The sequence below is a fragment of the Aquarana catesbeiana genome, linkage group LG12 (assembly GCF_042186555.1).
Source record: "Aquarana catesbeiana isolate 2022-GZ linkage group LG12, ASM4218655v1, whole genome shotgun sequence".
Classification (NCBI taxonomy): Eukaryota; Metazoa; Chordata; class Amphibia; order Anura; family Ranidae; genus Aquarana; species Aquarana catesbeiana.
Genome location: NC_133335.1, coordinates 76,316,329 through 76,323,417, shown reverse-complemented (window position 1 = coordinate 76,323,417; position 7,089 = coordinate 76,316,329). Strand labels below are relative to the sequence as shown.

Genomic DNA, 7,089 nt, shown 5'->3' with positions numbered 1-7,089 from the left:
ACATGGAAGGCAGGAAGGATCACTATGGCACATGGAAGGCAGGAAGGATTACTATTGTACATGGAGGGCAGGAAAGATCACTATTGTACATGGAGGGCAGGAAAGATCACTATGGTAGGAAGAGGGCAAGGGGAGAGTTCACTCACAGACTGTGTTCACTCACCCGAGGCTGGCTGGTCTCCAGAGACTCATATAGTGACATCATGTGCATTGCTTTAAAATTCCCGCCCACACACATTCACAGGCACAGCATTGGCTGCACGCTGGGGGTTGTGGGCGGACACATGGGGAGGAAGTGGAGCAGATCTAGCCTCCCCCACTCTCATTCGTACAGGATGTTAGAGTGAGCAGGTAAGTGGGAAGTGGGGGGGCTGGGCTGGTGGGGCACTGGGCGTGTCAGTCTCAGCCTTGCCAGCTGCAGCGTGGCATGTACCTGTCATAGGGGGAATAGTGGAGTCAAGTGCTGGAACGTGTGCGGGATTTAACCCAGTAGCGGGACTTACTTGAAATCCCGGGATGGTGAATCCGGGACAGTTGGGAAGTATGGTTTACACTGTGTGAAGGCTGTGATTAGACACAGCCATCACATGATCGGGAGAGCCAATAATAATGCCTATGTCCCAATCTGTAATGTGCTGTGTCCAAGGGACACAGCCATCACAGGACCGTGCTGCTGCACGGCCCTGAGGCCGCACTGCACAAAATGTATGTTCTTAAAGGACATATGGCTACGTCCACTCCTAACAGTGAAGCTCCCATCTGGCTGCTTATGTGCAGTGGTCGGGTGGGAAGCGGTTTAAAGAATTTAGCATGTTTAATGTTTCTTTAAAATCGCTGCGCCCCACCAGTTTTCTTTTTTGCTTTGGTACATGTTCTTCAGGGCAGTGTCCAGCTCATGCCATTTATTACCAAACCATTGCCTATCAGCCTAAGAGAATAGGCTTTACTCATTTCTAAGATTCATCTCTTTTTGACTTCAGCTGGGTTCAGATTCAGCAAAGTTCCCCCTAATTCTATCCTCTATGTATGTAGTAGGGTTGCCACCTGTCCGGGATTCACCCGGACAGTCCAGTTTTTACACGCTCTGCCCGGGTTTCTGACTGCCTGTCACCCGGACACCAGCCACCAGGGCACCCTCAAAAATTATTATAACACCCCCATAAAAGTTTATTCAGGATTTAGGATCCATAACATGTATTAGAATGTCACATATCTTTACATATATATAACTGTATTGATGGAAACAGCCCTAATTACAAGGGACTTGTTTCTCTTTGTGGAGGGACACAGAACCTCCTGGCCGCACTTCCCGATGCTCTGCTTCTAGTCCCGGCTACTGGAGCCCTCTCAGGACTGTTCACTGTTCACAGACTGATCTAGGTGTCCGTTTATGAAGCAGTGAAATCTATTCACTGCTTCGTTCTCCGGTATTCACAGTGAAGATCTTTCTCCTCTGTGTGCCTGTTTATGAAGCTTTGTAGATCGCTTCACCTTCGGAGGAGTGAAGAGATCTACAAATGCTTCAAACAGTGGAGAACGGCTCCTGATACTGGAATCTCGTGAGACTTTACGAGATTACAGCACCAGAAATACAGAGATGTCAGTTTATTAAGCAGTGATAAATTATCACCGCTCAATACACGGACGATTAATGTTAATAAAATAATGAGTCCCCCTACATTATATACATATGTATACACACACACACATTATATATACATGTATATACACATACATTATATATATATATACATATACACATTATATGTATATATATGTATACACATAAATATGACAGGGGGACATGCTTACAGTGTTGGGGGGTCTGAACGAGGCATAAGGAAGTTAAAAATCTTCCTCCTTCCCCCTCAGATCCCCCCAGATTTCCTCTTCACTCCCCGATTCACCACCTCTGAGATGGTGAACCTGGGAATGTGAATTCTGACTCAGATCGCCAGTGAAGCAGTGAGATCACCGCTTCATAAACTGGCCCTTACTGTGTCATTCATGGGGATTCTCCGCGTGTAGAGATAATCGGCGGGAGAACAAGTTCAAACATGTTCTCCCCTGATTATCACTGTTTCATAAACTGTTTATGGACTGTGATCAGCGGTGATCCTCGGGATCACCGCTGATCACTGCTTCATAAACGGACACCCTAGTGGAGAGAGCTGTAAGTGTGTGGGGGGCGGGCAGAGGGAGGAGCTGCAGGGAGTGTAAGGAGGGGACAGCAGGACAGAGAGGGGAGGAGAGAAGCTGGCTGCCCATTACCAGACTACATATGTGAGTATTCATCCTACAGTATGTTGTGTGTATCTGAGTGCATGTATGTATCTCAGTGTGTGTGTGTATTTGTATATAATTGAGCATATGTACAATATATATCTGAGTGTGTATATATGTGTGTATGCATGTTTCTTAGTATATATATCTTAGTGTTTCTTTACAGTATGTGTGTATGCATGTATCTGAGTATATATATATACATACACACACACACACACACACATATATACAGTATATACACATATACACACACACACACACACACACACACATGTGCTGTATGTAATTGAGCATATGTATATATCTCAGTATCTGTATGTATTTGAATGTGTATGCATGTTATTAACTGAACATATTTCGATATCTGAGTATGTAATTTACTAATTTATACAATATATATAGAATAGTGTGTTAATTGTTTTTAGATTTATGTATATATAGGAAGAATTATTAAAGGTTAAGTTCAACTTTTGGAAAAAAAAAATTAAAATGCCCATTTTTTTTGCAGGTAAAAAATATGCAAATATTTTTTTTTCTAAGAAATCTGTGAATAAATGGCCCAGCCTTGTGTACGCACATTGTCATGGGGGGGGGGGGGGGGGTATTGGGAGGAGAGGGAGGGGGTGGATGCTGAACATGTTATGCCCTAAATATGGGTGTAACATGTAACTTGCTCAGAAGGGTAAACTTAGCCATTCATTTTAGTGGCCAAGGGGTAGTAAAACTAGTGTTAGGAGAAAAGGGCTGTGCTGGGAGAATGGAATTTGGTGGGGGAAGGATTTGTGCTAGGAGGAGGAATTTGGGCTTAGAGGAAGGATTGGATTTGGAGGATTTGTGCTGGGGAGGTGACATTTGTAGGGGAAGGGATTGTTCTAGGAGGGGATTTTTGGTGGGAGGGGGGTTGTACTAGGAGGTAGAATGTGGGGGAGCTACAGCTGCTGATTAGCATTTTCTTGACAAGGTCTAGTGCTGCTGTCGGAATCCAGTAGGGAGATTCCTCCATCTACATTACTTCATTTGCTTGGATCGAGTTATTTTTTTTTTTTCGTTCAGCCCACTGGCTGAATGAAAAGTAACTGTGTATGGCCAGCTTAAGAAACTCCTGCACTTTTCATACTATTGTACATTACATACTTCTGACCAAAGTTATAATTTTCTCCACAGTTTCTGGTTGCTAATCAGTCCCTGACTATTTTAATGACAGTCTTCTTTAAGGTAGGCTCAAAGAGTTAGCTGTCTGTTTATATTCAGTGCACATAAAATCATATGTAATGGTAGCGTTTCATTTTTTTAAAATGATGGTGCTGATGGATATGCATATCTGTGAGATTATTTCTTGTGGCAAAGCAAACAAAGCCTATTTTATGAGTTCACGAAGGTTTGATTTATTAAACCATACTCCTTTAAGTCCATTCACTGTTCTCTGTAAATGGTCCAGCACCCGGTGTTCACTGTCATGCGCTGTGCATGCCATATTACTCTTAAGTTTGCGTGCCCAAAGGTGCCACAGGTCTTGTATAGTTCTAGCAACACCCCTGTATTATACCCAGGCTATCCACAATGACCACCAACCCCATAAGGTACACAATACTCCACTCCTGGGCTGATTTAACCTAACATTTAAACAGACAGTTTGCAAAGTATTAATTTAAATTTTTTAGAAGCATTGTCCATCTCACTACCCCCCTGTCCACTCCCACTCCAATGTCTTTAACAATCCTGTTGTCTATAGTGTATACTTAAAGAGGGGGTCCACCTAAAAAAAAAATATTAAAAGCCAGCAGCTACAAATGCTGCAGCTGCTGACTTTTAATAAATGGCCACTTACCTGTCCCAGGGTCCAGCGATGTCGGCAGCCGACGCCGATCACTCGCTCGACTCTCGGCAGCTGCCGCCGCCATCCTAGGTGAAGGAATCAGGAAGTGAAGCGTTGCGTTTGCGAAAAGTGGAAGTTCCATTTTTGTGTGAAACTCCGCTTTAAAAAAAAATGTCGTGCGCCAGTAAAGTGTTCGGGTTTGGCTTGAAGAAAAGGTGGCAACCCTAGTATGTAGTGGAGACACAACAACCACAATCAGTTTGACCTCTAGTGACCAAAATATGGAGGCGGGGCAAGATTAACCAGATCTTGATTGGCTAGTAGAAGACGTGACTTCCCACCCCCTTCTTCGTTCTTTTTTAGTTTATCCTGTCACACCCACACAGCCTTCCGCCAATCAGCTGCTATAACCACATAAATCCTTCTGTTTATGTTACCAGAATTTACTGCAAAGTGTTATCGCAACCAGAACATTGTAAATATGTAGGCTTGGCGACTCTAACCTCTATCCCCCTCCGCTAATCTCCGCAGCTTCGCAGTTTGCTCATCCCAATCCCCCCCTCCCACATATGACGTTAAAGAGAACGATTTTGATTGGTTAAAAGTCCTGCCCATCAGAGCTTCAGACAGCATCGTTTGCGTGGATTGGTTCAGTAGCACGTCCGTCTTTTTGTATCTTGATGCTTATTGGTCGGTAGTCACGTCACTCCGCTGAGGGCAGAGGCTGAGTGGTGGGGTTCGGTAAGGCTGGTCTCGTCGAGTTTCGGTAACGGGCCCGTTAGGAATTAATGTCGTCGTAAGCGGGCAGGTGAGTTCTACAGCTTCCGGTACCGGCAGGGGAGGGTTAGCGGGCTGGAGAAGTTGGTGTGAAGCGGAGTTTGGGCGGGGCGGACTTTGGGTGCTTCCGGTGGGGGTGGGCGGGACCGCTGTAAACAGGATGTTCCAGGTATTGACACTCCAAGGAGAGCAGAGGCTGCCTGGGACCAAGAGCTGACACTCCACCTGGGGGCAGCAGGCAACACCCCCTCCTGAGGGTATGGAAACTTACTGACCACCTGTGTGGGTGAGGGGAGGCTCCCCCATGGGTTACAGATCCCAGAACTTTACACTTCATAGTAAGCCTTATGTTTTCACATTGACAGGCCTCCATTTTTATATTTTTGACTGCCCACTGTACATATACTGGCAGGGCGGGCGCCTATGCCAGATAACCTACCTAGTTCATGATCTGACACTTCTGGGTCGGGGCACACCACCCGCTCCCCCTGTAATCACACACAGCAGGAGCCCAGCGACAGGTACCGCACACTCCATGTCCACCGGAGCCCACCGATTAGACCGTAAGCAGGTACAAACAAGTAAAAGGATTCAGCCGGAAACTCTGTAGTCCATATAGCGATTTTTAACCCCCTTCGCGCCGAGTGTACGTATATATGTGGCCTCGGCTTTTGGGGGTTATACCGGTATGATGCCCGCAGCTGCAGGCATCATCCCGGTACCGTTTTTTAGAGTGGGCGGTCGGCTTTCCAGGGATAACGACCGATGCGGCTAAAAGCCGCTCGATTATTATCCCGGAGGAGCAGGAGGGGACAGCTCCCCCTCCCGCCGCAATGACCGGGCATCCCGTCCCACTGGGAGACCCGATCCGCGATCTGGCACTTCCGGCGTCTAGCCACAGACTGGAACGAAGCTCCTGAATGTAAACACGGAAGCGACATCACTACGTCACTTCCGGTTTACTCGGCTGCCAGTGGCGCCGGATTTAAAAAAATATACAGTATTCAGAATTTTCGGCGATCTGAATACTTTGAAGTGCAAAGGAGGGATTGGAGGTCTTTTAGACCCCCCATCCCTCCATAAAGAGTACCTGTCACCACCTATTACTGTCACAAGGGATGTTTACATTCCTTGTGACAGCAGTAAAGGTGATCAAATTTTTTTTCTTTTTTTTAAAACACAATTTAATCATATAAAAATAAATAAGAACATTTTTTTTTTTTTTTTTTTTTAAAGCTCAACCATCCCCGCGAGCAAAGAAAACGCATACGGAAGTCGCGCCCACATATGTAAACGGTGTTCAAATCACACATGTGAGGTATCGCCGCGATCATCGGAGTGGGAGCAATAATTCTAGCACTGGACCTCCTCTGTAACTCTAACCTGGTAACCGTAAAAAAAAAATTTAAAGCATCGCCTATGGAGATTTTTGTCGCCATTCCATGAGTGCGTGCAATTATAAAGCGTGACATGTTAGGTATCTGTTTACTCGGCGTAACATCATCTTTCTTTTTTTTTTTAATTCATGAAAGTGTCCCTTTTCCTAAAAAGTTGAGTTTAAAACACCGCTGCACTAATACCTTGTGACATAAAACATTGCAACAATCGCCATTTTATTCTCTAGATTATCTTCTAAAAAAAAATATATATGTAATGTTTGGGGGTTGTAAGTAATTTTCTAGCAAAAAAATACGGATTTTAACTTGTAAACACCAAATGTCAGAAATAGGCTTAGGCCTGAAAGGGTTAATAGTTGGTTACAAAAAGTGACAAGCAAAACAGCTGACACGTTTTGGTAATGGCGTAAAGCCTTGTACACACGATCAGATTTTCAAACGACCGTTTGTCCCTTTTTTTTTTTTTTTTTTTTTTTTTTTTTTTTTTTTGTGGCATGCTAGTCTCATGTCAAAAGTGAAGAACTAACTCACAATATGAAAATTTTCCTACGACAGAATACACCTTCAGAAGTGACAAAATGTGTTGAAATAGTTTTGTATGTATTCTTTCGTTTCTAAGCATGCGTAGTCTTGCTCTTACGATTATTTTTTTATTTTTTTTTTTTTTTTGGACAAAAACCGTACTGATGAAATGAAAATCGAACGTTGTGTTCACCGACAAAAATTTTATAGTCTGCACATCCAGCATTTGTCTGACGAAAAAGCGAAATTAGCTGTCGAAAGCACTTTATTAACGGCAGGAAGGAAGGATCA

General features: G+C 44.2%; 1 protein-coding gene across 8 annotated transcripts in view; it reads left to right on the top strand.

The window, feature by feature from the left end:
• Nucleotides 1-4,757: 4,757 nt before the first annotated feature.
• The window catches only part of SP2 (Sp2 transcription factor), a 44,174-nt gene continuing 41,842 nt past the window's right edge, over nt 4,758-7,089 (top strand). For 2 of the 8 annotated variants that reach the window (XM_073608083.1, XM_073608076.1), the window contains exon 1: nt 4,758-4,910. The gene's annotated coding sequence lies outside the window, so the exon portion shown is untranslated. Of the gene's footprint in view, nt 4,911-4,988; nt 5,218-6,115; nt 6,266-6,301; nt 6,326-7,089 lie in introns of those variants that run through there. The other 6 variants (XM_073608079.1, XM_073608080.1, XM_073608084.1 and 3 more) reach the window with 6 other exon arrangements.